This window comes from Camelus ferus, chromosome 2, assembly GCF_009834535.1.
Source record: "Camelus ferus isolate YT-003-E chromosome 2, BCGSAC_Cfer_1.0, whole genome shotgun sequence".
Classification (NCBI taxonomy): domain Eukaryota; kingdom Metazoa; phylum Chordata; class Mammalia; order Artiodactyla; family Camelidae; genus Camelus; species Camelus ferus.
In genome coordinates, this window is record NC_045697.1 from 90,422,398 (window position 1) to 90,440,032 (window position 17,635).

The window sequence follows — 17,635 nt, forward strand, 5'->3', positions numbered from 1 at the left end:
AAAGAGTTTATTATCTCTCATTCCTTTATTAACAGTACTCATTGCCAGAAATATTTTCCACAAAGATATCACAATTCAAGTATTTTGAGCTACTCAATTGTTCAACTATTTGGGGTTTTGAAGGAAAATAACAGACAGCATTTTTTCAGCCACTTTTTCCTCTTAATCGCTAAACATGTATACTTTAAGAGAAATTTAATCCAGCTTCTTCTGGTTTGTTTCCATTTAAATCATTAAAATGTTATTTTTTAAAAGTCATTTGTTGTCCAAGAGGCTTTTTAAATTAGCTTCTTTGCTTAAAAATCCAAATTGGCCATAAGAACATGAGCTCTGATGCCAAAAGATTCAGGTTTGGAACAAAAGTGTGAGCCCCAAGTTGGAAATCAGTTTTAAATGCCGGCTATGACCTAAGGGGACCATGTGAACTCCTTCCCCAACTCACTGAGCCTTCTGTGGAAGCAAACATTACAGCTGAGGTTACCAAAAGGTCTTCAAAATAAATCCTGCATTCAGTAATCAATCAGAGCTTCTGGAAATTCTAATTTATGGCCTTAATTGTCTTACGTTTGTGCTAATCACATGTGATTTCTTCTCTACATTGTTTAAAAGGGAAAATGCTTTCAACTAAAGTTTAATTAATAAAATAATGAAATGTATTAACTTTTATTTAATGTTTACTCTTTTCATCCTTCGAAACTAAGAAAAATCCCTTCAATTAGAAATAAGAATGTGTCTCCCTTGAGTAACACCATTATTTGAGGTCATTTTGCCTCCTGCTATCCACTAGGAAAAAAATTCTTTGTTTCCTCCAAAGTACCATTACCACTGGTGGTAGATTTTCACACACTTTTGTTGCTGCATCATAAACTAGGAGAGAGCACATACTTCTAAATATAAAACAAAGTACCACACTGCCATGCAGCACTGACGGAGGTTAAAAAAACTCCTGGAAAAATTTTTCTTCTTTGCTCACTGGTTAGAAAAAATACTAAAGTTTAACTTTCTTTCTGCACAAGTTTCTTGGTCTTTCTAATAAGAATAGATTATTAACTTCTTTATTACTGACTTTTTTGTGTTAGAAAGATATATAACTCACATTTGCCTACCTTCTCCTTTAAAACAATCAATCTGGAAATATATTTCTACAAATTGTGAAGATTATAGAGAAATGAAAGCAATGATTTTCAAAGATATCAAGACTATTTCTTGTTTATGTCTTAACATACAAACAACTGGAAGAGACAGTTCAAAGAAATTAACAGATGGAGAACGAAGTCCACAAGTCCAGACTACAGATGCAGCTTAGTTAAGGAATATATTACCAGTTTTCAGAATGCTGGGTTTTTGTGAAATAAGAAAAAAGCATTCAAAATAATCTAGTTTTCCACATTACCGGCATTTAACAAATCTAGTTCTAGCTCCCCAATTTAAAATATGATGTCAAAGATAAACAAGATTATACTGTATAGCACAGGGAAATATATACAAGATCTTATGGTAGCTCACAGAGAAAAAAATGTGACAATGAATATATATATATATATATGTTCATGTATAACTGAAAAATTGTGCTCTACAGTGGAATTTGACACAACATTGTAAAATGATTATAAATCAATAAAAAATGTTAAAAATAAAATAAAATATGATGTCAAAATGTCTTTAAGTATGCTTAGATGACTTTTATGCATACCTATCTAATTACTTCCTGAGGTATTAATCTTCCAAAAGTCATCAGACAATTCTCTATCACATTGTAGTACCTTCACAGTTCACCAAATCAATGCATTACACTGCCAACCTATAAACCATTATTTATCAAATGATAAATTATATATCAATTATTCACTGGAAGTTTGTTTATAACAATATCTTAACAAATGATGGTCAGTAGTGGCACCAAAAGTAAGATACATAAACTTACCTCACTGAAAATTCTACAGTAGCATTTGTAAGTTTCAAATTTTATTATTATTAAATTTCTAAGCATTACAAAGTTACCCTTATTTACTGCTGACATTTATGCTTTTAAATTGTTCCTTTGTTGCTTCCCTTTAATTCCCTATACAAGACTCGTAGTTCTAAATATAAATTATACAAGATATAGGAAAACAATTACTGATTAATTATAGCAAAAAATAATAATTTTCAGAGTTCCTCAAGTACTTATTAAGCTGTTTGCATAGCCCAATGCTGACATTTGTAGAAAATGTTATTCAGTAAAGAAACTGTAAGATTTTCCTTCTATTACATGAGCAGTGGCTCGTGTAAAGGCCAGCAGACTGTATTAATGTGTTTACTTTGTGAATCTGCTACAAAAAGGACAATCTGACAATTCCAAACAAGGATCATTATACACTGTGAAAAAATAAATCACATAAAAAAAGAAGGCAACTATTTTAGACATCATTCATATAATGAACAAAAAATTTTTATAGTTTATATTTTAATATCATGGCCCATATTTAAAAGGTATCATTTTAATCTGAGAAGTACTAGAATGTTTCAAACATTGGAATTTTAGAAAGGATAAATAAAATTGTACATTCATAACACATCCTCACAAACCAAGTAAAAGGAAACAAAATCACTGATAAAGAGCCAGACATATCATAAGTGTCATGTCTCAGCTATTCTATTTACTATAAAGCACGAATAGTGTATTACCTACCTCATTTAAATTAACAACATTTCTCCAACAGTAAATTCTATGGATTTTTTAAGGAGTTTTCCATTCCTTTTAGACTTCATCCATTTCCTTCATGAACTAACCCAGGAAATAATTATTATTCTTCCATTTGCATTTTTTTAACTTTCTTATCAATGCTTTTGTTTTCTCATAACCAAAATGCACAGAATTCTTGCTTTGTGTTTGTAGGGTATTCAATAATCCCACTCAACACTTGGCATCACTCACCCCAACCTATCTTTACTAAGGCAGTAATCCCTTTCCTCAGAGGTGCTGCATCATTCTGACAATCTAGGCACTAGTGTAATTTCCTTTGCCAACACAACAAAGCAGGGAACGCTCTGCACTGCCTCACAAGCACCAGTCCAGTGAGACCATGAGCTCAGCTCTCTCATGGTACAATACCATTGTGAGAAAATAAAAAGGTCCATGTAATAATGTTTAGATTTTACAGATTCTCTATCAATTTTAATACTACGAATCTCATTTAGAAGAAAATAAAAAGTAATTCAAAGAAACAACCAATTATCTTTTCCTATTAGGCTCTTGAGTTCACAATAGACTACTCTAGAAAGTCTTCTTGACTGATTTTCCAAATCACGATAAAAGTGATATCCACCAACAGGTCTAAACAAAATTCATATTTCCAAGAAGCTAGATAAGAAAAATACACAAGATAGTTCATTTTTTTTCTGGATGTAACTATAAGAAAGGCTGGTTGAGCAACATTAAACTTGGCTCAATCATGTGATGGTCTCAGTTTGGGATAGAATTGAATTTATAATGTATGACAGCAGCGAAGTTGTAATGTACAAATTATATAATTTACTTGAACAGTTGCTTCCCATATGTAAAGTAACATATTGCCCAGTTGCATTTTGGTTAAGATTAATCCTACCATTATTCAGGGTAAAACAATTTTGTTGAAAACTGGAAATCCCGCAGAAAACATCTCTAAGTCTCTCTGATGAGTCCTGACTTTGTTTCTTTTTATCTTGGAATACTATACAGCTGCATCCTCCTTTGTAAATGTTCCTGACCTACATTTAGCACATAGTAATTGTCTCGGAAAACGTAACTGTGTCTCACATATTTTACAGATGAGGTAACTACTGAGGCCATTCAGCCAGATTTCCATGAGCAAACAAAAAATACAATAAAATAAAATTCAGAAATGAGGAAAAGATAGAAGAAAACAACATATCCTTGGGTATATTCCTTTCTAAACATTTAATATTATAAGGAAAACATACTTTGAAGCAAATGGGTCTTTTTCTTTCTAATTTTATATCTCAGCTGATACCAAAGTAGAACTCCTACATATTTTAGTATCTATATAATTTATAAATATAAATATATAATATTTATGTAATTTAATAATATTCCCTTCCAGTTAAGTTATACTCCACAAGCATTTTATGGGCTGTGGAACAGTCTTACTCATAACCTTAACATTTTAGAGCAAGTTGATGGATAAACAATGTATTTTCTATATTGATGCATAAATGATCTAGATCCCAGGATATATCTTCAAAGTTTGAAAATTTACACTGTCCAGTAAAAATCTGTCATTATCACCCTTTGAAAAGGTCCTGAAATTGTAACTATCTATGGCCAAATATCATTTTCTGAAACCCATCCCCCAAGCATGGATTTATGAATCCCACAGTTGGACAAAGAGAAATTATTCAAGGCAAAGTTTTCCAAATAGGCAGTTATCCAATAGATTGGAGCCAAGACAATTATCTGGAGGTAATTGCACAGGTTCAACTACAGCTGTGTGGGAAGTATGGACACCAATCAGCTCTGTAAAGAGTTTGAGTGTCTCCAGGAAGAACAAACTGGGAAGACTGTTTTTGTGTCCTAGGCTATTGGCTGACATAAAGTGAGGAGGAGACTTAAAACATTTGCATATCCATAGTATTTCTATCTCTAATTATATTGTTTATGTTATATAATATTACAATTATAGTATCATAACCTTTTTTGCAACTCTAGAGTATTCAAACAGGAAACCAAATAGTAGAAACATAAGACTGGAAACACAATGCAACAATATCAGACACTTTCATGTAGTTACTGCAAAGAAAAATAAGTCTTTAATGTGCAATCTAGCTATATGTAAGCAATCTCATTTGATCCTCTGGATAGCCCAAGAGGTAAGTAGAGAAATTACTATGATCCTTTCACAGACGAGGAAATTAAAGCTCAGAAAGGTTGAGATATATTCAAAGGTACTCAGCTAGTAAATAAGGACTAAGGATTTAAACCAGGTATTCTTTTTTGAGAACCAGTGCTCTCTTCACACATGCCTTTTAGGGCAAGCTCTAGCTGAAAGAATGGAAAGTGGCACTGTTCCTGCATAATTAGGAACACACACAAAAAAGACCTTCCTCTCCATCTCCCTCAAAATTCTTACCATCTCCACTACCACTGCTTCTACCCTACTTGATAAGTAGCACTGTTCTCTACTAAGTCTTATTTTTGGATGAAAGCATTAATGAGAGTTTTTAACATTTTAAGGTAATATTCCTTAATATGAATTACTTATTTTTATCAGATATCTTTTTTATTCCTCAGAATAAGAGAGACAGAATTGGCAATGTCTTCAAGATAAAGCAAAAAAACTGGTGGCATAAAACACAGAAAGTCATGGATGCCAACACTGAAAATATTTACTAGTGTTGGCCCATTTGAAAAATCATACAATGAGAAGTATCTAAACATACTCCACTTTCCAGATGCCTTTGAAATCCAACCACAATTTAGCAGAAAGTTCTTACAGAATGAAATCAGCTATTTATGCCCACGTTACCATGTATTTTGAGGCCACCACTTAACCAGAGAAAATGTGTTATGTTTATTTAACATCTGTCTTTTGAATTTCACTGTGTGCCATATATTGTGATAAAATTCTGGGGTTGAAAGTACAACTAAGATAATATCCTTGCATTCAAGAAACCTGTAATGAAGCAAGGTAGACAAATAACATCTGTGATTATATCCTTTGTAAACTCAATTTGTTTAATGACAAGAGAAAATTAACCTGACACCGTCGATGATCCCTCAATGAAGCTCTCTCCTCCATTTGCTTATAAGTCTGGGTGCTTTCCCCTGTTACCTGTCAGCTTCCCCTCAGATACTTTGTGGGTTCCTGTTGTTCTGCTCATCTCTTAAATGCCAGTGTTCCTCAGTAATCCATCTAGTTCCTCTCTTCTCCCACAATACAGCCTCTCCCTGGGCTCTCTCAGAAGTTGATGACCCCCAGTCACTGTTTCCTTCATCTGACACCAGTCCTATATATCTACCTGCTTACCAGATATCTCCATTAGTGGATGTTTTAGATATTTCATTCCCAAAATGGCTCTACTTTCTCGATTCCCTAGCCAGTGATTGGCAGTATCACCCAAATAGGACCTCAAACGCACGTATTAGCTTTTATTAATCCCAAAATTTCACTCACTTCATACATTTGATTAAAAGTAACTTCATTCATTTATTTATTCATCCAGTCATGTGTTAAGTGTCTATTTGGAACCACGTAGTTTGCCAGACACTAGGGTGCCATGCTGACCTAATCACTGTCCTTACAGAGCTCATAGTCTAATCCACAGATAAATAAATAGGTAAATATAATACACTGTTATAAATGCCATGATGGCATAGACACAAGGTGCCCTAAGACACACCTGGACTTGAGGTAGGGGTGGGGAACAGAAAGGAGGCTTTCTAAAGGAAGACAGATCTAAGATGAAATCCAGAAAATGAGCAAGAGTTAGATAAGTAGGAGTGGGAAGAAAAGATCATGTGCAAAATCATGAAATCCAGAGAATATATCACTGGAAAATGAATGGAAAAAACTTTCATATGTCTAGGGCTTAGAATAAAAAAGGTTAAGTGATAAATGCTGAGTGTCAAGAAGTAGACAGAGCCCATGCTTAAAAGTTTAGGCTATAAGAACAACTAGAAGTCACTGAGGGATTTTAAATAGGTGAATAATAGGTGCATTTGAATATATCCAAAGAGGGAAAGAGTAAGGCATGGAGATGAATAGAAGGCTCTTGCATTAATCCAGATGACAGCTAGATGTCAACTTAACCTAGGAGAATAGCAACACAGATAAAAGTTGGCAGATCAGAGAAGGAAGCCTTTTAGAAGGTGGAACAAACAGGATCCAATTATCTTTAGATATGGAACATAAAGGAGAATGACGAGTCAATAACGATGTTCCAGTTTCTCCTTTGAATAACTGGATGATTTTTAACAAGACTGGAAACAACAGAGGATAAGCAGTCTTGTGGGAAGAGATGATAAGATGTGTTGTCTTGAAATACTTATAGATAGCCATGTGAAAACATCTAACAGGCAATTGGATATATTGGTCTAGAGTTTGAAGATGACTGTTGAGAATCCACTGCCTGGGAATCATCAGCATATAGCTGGTATTTTAAGCCATGAGAACAGATGATCTAGTAAAAGAACTGCAGAATAAAAGGGAAGAAGGCTGCAGGAGAGACTCCTTCGGGAAAGAGTCCTGCAAAGAGGCATAAGAAAAAAAACACCCAAAAAAAAAAAAAAAGAAAGTGTGTCAAGGTCAGAAGTGTCAAATATCATAAAGAGGTCAAATAACGTAAGGATTGAGGCATGTCTCTTGGCTTTAGCAAAGTCACTAGTGACTCTGGAGATAAAAGTTTCAGCCAGGCCAACGAACTAATGGAGGAGTGATGGTAGATGCCAGATCTCAGTGAGTTAGGGAAGAAACAGGTGAGGCAACAAGTGTAAGCAATTCTTTCAAGATGTTTGGCTGCAATGGAGTGAAAAGAGATCAAGAGAATCTAGAAGTGAATGAGAGATCTAAGAATGGTGTGTTTACAAAATGGGAGAAACTTCTACCATATCTAAATTCTGACAGAATGTATTAGGAGGAGAAAGGGAGTAATTCATTGAGCAAGGTCCCTGAGAAGATGGTTCCTAAGAAGGTGGTAGGGGATGAGATCCAGAGCTCAGGTAGAGGGATAATACTCAAGAAAGGATACTTTCTGAAATATAACAGGAGGACATGAGTAAAAGATGGGTATAGTGTAAATTTTCTTTGACACATGTTTATCTGTTAAGAGAGAAGTAGTTGGAGGATGGCATAAGTGGCTGAAGTCCAAAGAGAATGGAAAAGTTTTTAAAGAACTATTGTGTAGAACTAAAAAAGTAAAATAAAAAGATTGCCAAGCCATGTAAAATGTAAGGAAGTTTAGGGAACTATTTTAAGAGTGGATGAGATGATGAACTAGAGAAATTAAAGAGGATGAGGTAGACACAGGAAAGGCAGGAAGTGACCCATAAAAAGACAAGGACTAGAGGTCCACATGAGGGGAAAAATATAGGAAATAATGAAGGATAAGAAGTGGTAAGAAGGTTTATTACTTCTGGGAAGAAATATTAGGTTATGATAAAGTCCAGCATGTGACCATGGAAAAGAATGAAGAAGTAAAAAGAAAAGTTAAGTTGTCTGTTTTCTGGAGCCAAGTAAATAAAAGAAGGAGATGGTGAACTGTCTGTAAACAGGAACACTGTAGTCCCCTAAGATGACACGACAACTGAAAGAGAAAAGAACACAATGAGCCAGAAAAGTGAGTCTAAAGGGCCTCAAATGCCACACTCAAATAAGAATTATATCTAATGTTTTAATTTCTTCTAGACTTAAACATACTGTATTGGATACCAAGCCTAAGTTTGTAATTCAAAGTAAAACAATTCCTCCTCTCGAAATCTATTTAAAGTCTCTTGAACTAGGTTAAAAAACAAACAAACAAAAAAAACCTAGATCTTGGGGGAAAAAATCCAGACTATACTGGCTATTTCTCCAATGGATTTAAGTATCTGGAGGTGGTGGGGGGTGCTGAATATATGTGAAAATATTATTTCCAGTTGTCATTTTGTTAAATATTTCCAAATAGCATTCTCATTTTTACAAAAGTGTTATTTTTCACCAAGCACAATAAAGGACCTTGCAAAAAGAAGTTTGGCTAAAATTGTTTAAATAATTCTCACTTCACACTAACATTGATCATAGAACCCAGAACTTACCTGTTTTTAGTTAGGACTGTTTTTAGCTGCAAGTAATAGAAAACCCGACTAACAGTAGCTAGAATAAAAAGGGGTTTATTTTTCTCACGCAAAAAAGAGATAAAGAGGCCAGTGCTGGTACAAATCTTCTAAGATCCAGGCCCCTTCTCTCCTACCTCACTACACTTGGCACATTGGCTTGTTGCAAAATTGCTTCCACAGCTTTGCTCATCCTTCATTCAAGGCAGGAAGAAGAAAGAGAGGAGCACTCAACAGCTATATTTGTCCTTTCAACTAAGAAAACAAAAAGCTTTCCCTGAAGCCTCTGCAGCTAACTTCCCTCAGGTCTCTGTGCCCCAAAAGGGATCACAAGGCTACAATCAGCTATGCGGAAATCTGGGAAGTAGGGGCAGAAATGCCATGATTAGCTTTGACCAGTAGTTCCCAATCAGTGGTTCTCCCCCAGGCCCTAGGGAATGTTTTATCATGTGTCAGGACATTTTGGTTATCACAGTGATGAGAAGGAGGCCAATGCCATGAATGGCATCTAGTGCCTAGAGGTAAGAGATGCCAAAAACACTGAAATGTTAGGAACAATCCCCTACAATGGACATATGCACTGCCCAAAACACCAAAATGCTTCCACTAAGAAACACTGACTCAGGCCAGTTGTGACAAGTCACTGAATTGGGCACATTGCTACTACAAACAAAAGCTGTGTTCCGTTAGCAAAAAATGTGGAGAGTGGGGACAGGGAGGAGGATGAGATGAATATTGGGCACAACTGACAGTGTCTGCAGCAACTTCTGGTGCTCACAATTATTTTAATTTTTCATTATGGAAAAATTCCAACATATACAAAGTAAAAAGAACAGTGAATTCCCATGTACCCATCATTCAGCTTCAACAGTTATCAACATTCTTCCATTTGTTTCACCTTTCCCAGTTTGTTTGTTTTTTTAATTTTAGTTATTGATCAAGGTTTCCAAGCAAGTTAAAATATAAGAGAAAGCTTAATTGTATAACCAGGAGAGATACTGTCACTTATATCTAATTTAAGTCTAATTGTTTTTACATGTTCTACTACTAACAAAGCAAACTGAATTAAAAGAATAACTTCAGTCGGAGGCATATAAAATTTAAGTGAAAATATCTGGTGAATCCAATTGTACATGAAAGGGGAAAATTCCTTTATTATTCGCAATGCATCTGACTTCTAAGAAGAGAGGAGTCACAATGAAGTTCCTCTGTCGGCTGATCAGGTCATTGAGTGAGAAGGTAAAAAAAAAATCAGAGAATCCAAAAGAACTGTAATTACAATCTTTAAAAAAAAAAAAGGATTGATGTGAAGAGAAGAATCTAAGCAGGAAAAGAAGCTAAGACTCAGTGCATGTAGCTTAGAAGCTGTTGGGGTGAAGTTGTGGGGTAGTGAGGAAATGTAATATGGATTGCACCAGAAAAAGAATTTTGGAAAATTAACAAGGGGATATGTACTAAGTTTTGCATATACATGTAGTATATATTGTTCTCCTCTCTCCATGAAATCTTCAAAAAATTTCTATTTTTCATTAATGCATTAGAGAATTGGATATATATGGGGGAAGCCTTGAAGAGCTGAGTCTTGCTTTAAAACAGTCTTCCCAGAAGGACACTACCACATTAAAATTATATTTATATGTGTTAGAGATATTTTAAAAGTATATCTTACTTTTCCCTTTATTATTTGTCACACAAGTAATATAGTAAAATATATATACTTAGCATATAGAAGAACAACATATAGGAAATAAAGTCTACTGAAACACTACCTCCAGTAATGAGCAATATAAGCATTTCATTGATTTTTTTCATGCAAATATTTTAAATGTTTACCAAAAATGGGAGCATGTTAACATATATAGTTTATAATCTGTGAAAAGTTATTTCTTACAGAACAGTAGTGTTCCATTCACACAACAGGGAGGAATTAATATACATGTTTAAAATTTTTGAAATTTCTCCAAGTGTGAAGTTTCTCTACCGCCATGCAGAAAGAAGGGGCTTTATATTGTTAAACAGCTCGTTAAAGAAAACCTATTTATTTATAACTAATGTGCATTTCTAAAATAATATCAAGAGTAGAAATTAGCCCCTTAAATAAGTGTCATTAGCACTGATGGAATGTTTGTTCAGAGACACACCAAAACATATCAAACCCAATCTTTCGGTGTTTTTGTTTTGCTTTGTTTTTTCCGTAGTTGTATGTGTTAGATTGCTGCCAAAACAATTATACCCATTTTTGCATTTTTAGACCCACAATGTCATAGAATCCTGATATTCCAATCTGTACATTTGAGCTATAAAAAGAAAAAAACAGGAGGGGAAAAATTATTCCTTTGGGGAAATCATGGATGAAATAATATATATTAATGTAGGTAAAGAAGATATATGGTTAGAGATAAGTGAGAACCAAGTATAAAAAATAAAGTATTTTCTGAAATAGGAGGTGGGGATTAGCTATTCAAATACCACTACCTATTCAACCAAGATTAATTCTAGGCAAGTCATTAACTTCTTACATATTCTTAATCTTAAAGTTATAAAAAATAAACTAATCCATAGTTATCAAATAATTTGTGACTCTGAGAAAACTATTGCAAATTCTGCAGTTTACCTGGGCTATATATAAGGGATCATTCAGGTATCATTTGTGGTATGCCAGATACTGTCCTAGATACAATTTAGTGAAGATGGTTTCCTGCCTCAAGGAATTCAGACTCTAGAGAAGACTAATACGTAAACAACTAAGTGAATAAACTTTTATAGTGGAAATAATAGAAGTATATAAAGAATCAAGTATACCCAGAGATCATGAAACAACTTCTTAAATGAAATGAGTCTTGAATGGAGAATATGGATTCCACAATTGGGCAGGGAAAAATGGGCATTCCGAGCAAAGTAAAGAGATGAAATAAAAAGCAAAGAAGTATGATATAACATGATGCTTTACAGGATCTTCAAGTAATCTTATGACTAAAGCATAGAATGCAAGGAAGATTATGGTACAAGATGATACAACAGAGAGGCAGGGTGCAGCTAATGGAGAGCCACATTGACACATTTGTATCATGTCATACAGTTAATGAGAAGCCACTGAAGCATTTTTAATTGACAAGTAACATGATCAGATCTTAGAAAGATTTAGCTGGTAGCAGTATTGAGGATGAAATGGAGACATATCAACAAAGATAAGGGAAATCAACTAAAGTAGTCCAGGCCAAGTGACAATATGCTGAACTTCTCTTTGGAGCAGCAAGAATGGAAAACAGGTAGATTTATATAAGTGACGCTGATAAGATGTTAACAAAGGAGAATCAGTTGGACTGTTACTAACCTGACCTTAGTTCAGACCCAGCTCTCCCACCTACCAGCTGTATGACCTTAACCAATTAACATAATTCTCAACTCAGATTTCTCCTTGACTCTAAAATAAAAATAATTCCTAACTCACAGAGTTGTTGTGAGAATTCAGTAAATCATTGAAATATACTGAATGCCTATCATAGTGTTAGATCAGGTATTTTTATCATCATCATCATCAAAGAAATGAACGCAAAGTTAGTCCTGAGGTTCCTATGTTTGTTATGCGAAGATGAATATTTACTTACAGAGGGAAAATAAAAATGCTCCTATTACCCAGGAAATTACAAGGGACATAGGAGGTCTGTGTCAGGAGGCAAGGATAAAGACCAGATATAAGAACAAAAGATGCTCCTGTCAATTAAAGCATTTCCTGAGTTCTGTAAGTCATTCTAACAAATTATCCCACCTGAGGAAGGAGTCATGAGAACATCCAATATACAGATGGCACGTCAGAAGTATGGATGGCAACCTGAGACTTGCTACTGGCATCTGAAGTTGGGGCACTCTTATGAAACTGAGCCCTTAATCTGTGGGGTCTGTGCTAACTCTCAGTAGTTAGTGTCAGAATTGAACTAAATTGCAGGACGCCCACTTGGTGTCAGAGAATTGGAGAATTGGTTGTTCAGTGAAGGGAAAAGTTGTTAGTAAAGACAGTTTAGAAAAGAGAATAGCTAATGCAAATGCTGAGTGTCAAACAGAAGTTTCAAGGGCTTTAGGATATTTTCTATTTGCACAGTTAATCCCTAATAGCTATATGGTCTCCAAATGATATATTCTACAAAAAAGACTCCTTTCATTCAACTCCCCTTTTTCACATTATTATGATATAATTTTTTGCAGAGTTTTTTCTACATATGGTTCTTCGTATTTACAATACATTGCAGAATTATTTCCGTTGAATCCTATGATCAATATTATACATAGAACAGCCTCTTTTTCTTTTTTTTCTAATTTCTTCTCATTACCCAGCTAGCATCATAAATAGAAGGTCATATCTTTGTACGGGAGAGCCTGTAGACAAAGCATACTTTTATTCCATGTTTGACAGACATAACAATGTATCTATTCTGCAATCATGTTTAGTACTGAATTCAGGTGAAATACATATCCTTTTTCCCTAATATATAAAACTTAAATTGGCACAGCCAGAGGCTATCTATCCTGAGTCTTCTCAGCCTACGCTGAGTTAATTCTCTTCCAGTTCTTTTTATCCAGTGCTCAGCCTGGGTATCATGGCTCTAAATTTCTAATTGCTATAAAATAATTTTCTTCTCTTGAGCTAAGCCTGGTAATATACCTCTAACAGATGACCTCAAGAATATAATTGGTAAAATGTAAAAGCTCAGTCTGAGAATAATTTTACATATTTTAAATGACCCTAATAGAAATCACAACAGCACCTTCACCCTTGCAAGGGCAGTAAAAAAGACAATAATAATATGCCGAAGCTTAAAACAATATATCTAAAATGAACTGTTTCTTCTTGTTAAAGTTATCTTTCCATCTTCATACATCCCCAGCAAATAATCACTGTTCAAGATTTCAAACCCAAAATTATTTCCCTTTAATTTTAGAGAAATGACCAGATTTGGATTCTGCTGGGTTTGTTATGGGAAGGGTGTACTTTAAGATGGGGGGAAAGGGAAAGATGTTTCCTTTTTCAGTGCCTGCTTTATTCTTCAGAGTAATTTCAAAATCTTCTTATAACATCTTTATTTAAATAATCAAATCCTAAAGCCTGGTCTCTTTAAGTTTTAACATATAAAAATAATTGGAGCTCTTCTTGAATAATTACCACTAAAACTGACTAGTCATTTATTCTAGGCAGATTTCCTCACATAGATTAAGGTCATGGTAGAAAATAAAGTTACATCTGTAAAAACCACCCCAAGATTAGAAGACAGCAACTACAGATATACATGCCAGTTGCAGCTAAAGAGAGTATAGCTGCAACTGCCTTAAGTTAAAGAAGTCAAAAAAACCCAAATTTTCCAAAAATATAGTAATAATAAACTTTCCGCTTGTAGAGGGAACCTCCTCCTGCATATAGGTGAAGAAAGAGGAGTACTCAGAGGAACATGTTCCTACAGTCTTGGGCATTTTCTATAGTCATGATGTTTTAATCACAACTAAGTCACCCTCACTCTCCTTTCTATCAAGAACATTTATTTATGACCTGGTTGGATGATTGGAGAGTCCAGTTCATGGTGGTTCTGGACATTTTTTTCTAATAATGAGATAGGAGGGAAGGAGGCAGGGCACAACCTTTAAAAGAACGACATAGCCATTGAGGATACAACAAAAACTGTGTAGAACCTATTAGGTCCAAGAAGGTGAAAGATTCAACTTCCCATAGACCTTGAGCCTCTTTAGACACTCGTAATACATTAGCGTGCTAAATGGCACACCCACAGGCACCATGACAGTTCTAAGGCAGCCCATAAAAGGCAAAAAAGTGAGCAGCGCCCCAATTCCTAGTAATCCCCACCCCTTTCCCAAAATGATTGGAATTATCTTCCCACTTGTTCACATATGAAATTATCCAGCCCATAAAAACTAACTCAAAACCCCAACCCGCAAAGCTCTTCCTTCTGAGATGGACTGCATTGCCCATGGAACATGTATCTCCTAGAGCCGCTAGCCTTCTGAGACCGCAGCACTCTATGGAGCGTTTATCTCCCTGAAGAAACCTGCTTTCACTTTACTATGGCTTGCTCTTGAACTCCTTCCTGCACAAGCCAAAGGGCCCTGACTTGGCGGGGCACATCCCAGGGACTCGCCCGAGACCTAGGACATGACCATCCTCTTACATTCCATTTTCCTGCAATAAATAGTAAGACTGCTCATATTAATTAGCTCTCAAAATTATTCTCAATATATGGAATTACAGGCCAGTCTACCCCTTCCTAATTCCAATTCGATTTATGAATGAGGCACTGAGTCATAAATGGAGAATATGTCAAGGCAACAGTCTCTCTGAATACTTAATGGTAGCTACATTATTCAAAAAGGCTTCCCAAAATACAGGCATGACTGAAAAAGAGGAAGCCTGATGCACCCAGGAGAGGTATAAAGCAGACAGTTGTGGCAGTAAAGGGGCCAGAAGAAACATTTGAGAAAAGGGAGGAAGGTGAAGAGTACAATCAAGTTAAAGCCATTGAATATTTGAAAATTTGAGAAAATGTTCAACTATACAGCATTAAGTATAAAAACTAAGACAGGAAATTGTATATACATCATGACCTTTTTGATACAATTGTGTATTTTCTCGAAGAAAACATTATCAAAAAAGATACTGAGGGGTTTTGTTTTTTTTTTTTTTGCTAGATTAATGTTGTTCCCCTTTTTCATTCCACTTTTCTATAGTTTCAATACAAACTGTGCTTTGTGAGATTGTAAAAGTACACGCTACACTCACGTGTTTCAGAAAAATGTGGCTCCTTTCTTTTCCGTATCGCTGACATCATGCAGCCCTCAAGTTCACTCAGTGGAGCTGGGAAGTAAACCAGTCCATTAAGGTTACTGCTTTTCTTCTGGTTGCTAAATACACAATTCCAGGGTAGAACTGTACCCTTCGGGAAAGCAAGGCCTCTCTAGGTAATGGCAGACTGTCACAGGGCTTCCCTCCCCTTGCGTTCTCCCAGGTGGTCATGCGAGGGTCAGCAGGAACACACTCCGTCAAGCCGGCCGGCAAACTCACTTGCTACCTGCGGCCCGGGTCTCTGAGGGAATCTACTGAGGACGCAGCTGGGCTCACCGAGCATTCGGACCCCGTAGGGGTTCCCCGAGGGCAATGAGCAACTTCTGCCGCGTCTCCCATCAGCCAGGAATTGCCCAGAATTGACCCCGCGGCTCCCAGGCTGCCCCGTGCCACACAACATGCACCGGCTCGCACAGGCACGCACAGGCACGCATTGCCACGCACAGGCACGCATAGGCACGCACTGCCACGCAAGCCACGCACAGCCACGCACAGCTGCCGAGAAGCACCGCCTCCGCCAGTGGCTCTCTTTGCACAGCCCCGCGTAGCGTCGCTGCCGTTCTCCTTGCCTGTCCTTCTCTCTCCGTTAGAAGAGGCGACTTGCACAGCGCTGTCGTGATCCCTGAGTCTCGCACATACCTGTCACTCCCTTTGAGACACAATGAGGTACTTGCCGCGTCCCATGCCCGCCGTCAGGTTTCCTGGTCAGGCGGCCGAGATTCCCCCACTCTTTAGCACCCCTTCCCCTCGCGGAGTAAATCCCGACACGCTTGTCAGAACGTTGTCTTCCTCAGCCGCTCCCTGACTTTGTTTCTACGTGACCTGATTTAGACTTCCCTTAACAACCATCTTCCTCTTCCCAAGGCAGCAGCTCCCCTCTTCTTAGGAACCATAATGGTGGAATGGCTGCAGGGAACCTTTCATTTGTGGGTGGAGGGGGAGTGGGGAAACGAGTTTTTATATACAAAATACTCCGTGACATATTTTCTACTTCTATAATCCCATCCCCAAAATATTATTTTTAAAGTGTAATGAAGGGAATCCTAGGATCATTCTGGAAGTCAGACTGCTAGGTAATTCTCAAATTACTGCCCATAAGATAACCTTTCTGGAAATACATTCAATACATTTTGAGTACGCAAAGAACATGTTGCCGATCCTGCCCAGGCCAAGAGAGCACGGTGGAACCTGGATGGGCCCTAATAACGTATGTGAAGTGCTTAGCCTGCCATGTATATTGGTATCCAGTGTTAGCTATGATTACCATGCTGCAAAGAGGGGGCAGAAACAGATTTGAGCAGAGTGCCACAGTAGGAAAAGTACATGTTTAAAGTAGCAAGCCCCGTATCCACATGGACCCGTAAAAAGCTAAACTGGCCACTAATTCATGCCCAATTTCAAATGCCACCCTAGACCAGCAAACAAAGGACATGCAACACATACTCCTTTTTTTTTTTTTTTTTAATCTCACTTTCCATAAAGGAAACTGTAACATTGATCCTGGGGGAAAGACTTGCCACCATTACTTAAAAGGTTCTGTCTTATAATGAAAGGAATGAACCATATACTGATACATGATTTGAACCCAAGCTACATATAGTGAGATGCTGTATTACATGATTTGGCTATTTTTAGAAACTGTCACTCTAGAAATGAAAAAATAAGCATATACACAATTGGAGATATGTAGAAATAGAATCCTACAGCTTGTTGGACTGAGAGGAGGAAAGGGAGTGGAGGGGCCAGAGAGATGGAGAGAAAGAGTTTTGCTAACATAAACTCTGAATTGAGGGATTGAGGGGGATGTAGAGGGGATGGGGCAGATGAACTCTTGTGAAAGATGAGTTTGGTTAGGAAACATAAGGAAATCAGTCGGAACTGATTTTGATAGATTATCTTCCAGATAGAAATAGTAGAGCCTTTCTTTTCATTTTTAAGTATATTTTAAATATGGTATTAATATTTTATATTTAGTATAATATTAAGAGCCTTTCTTTTTGTTT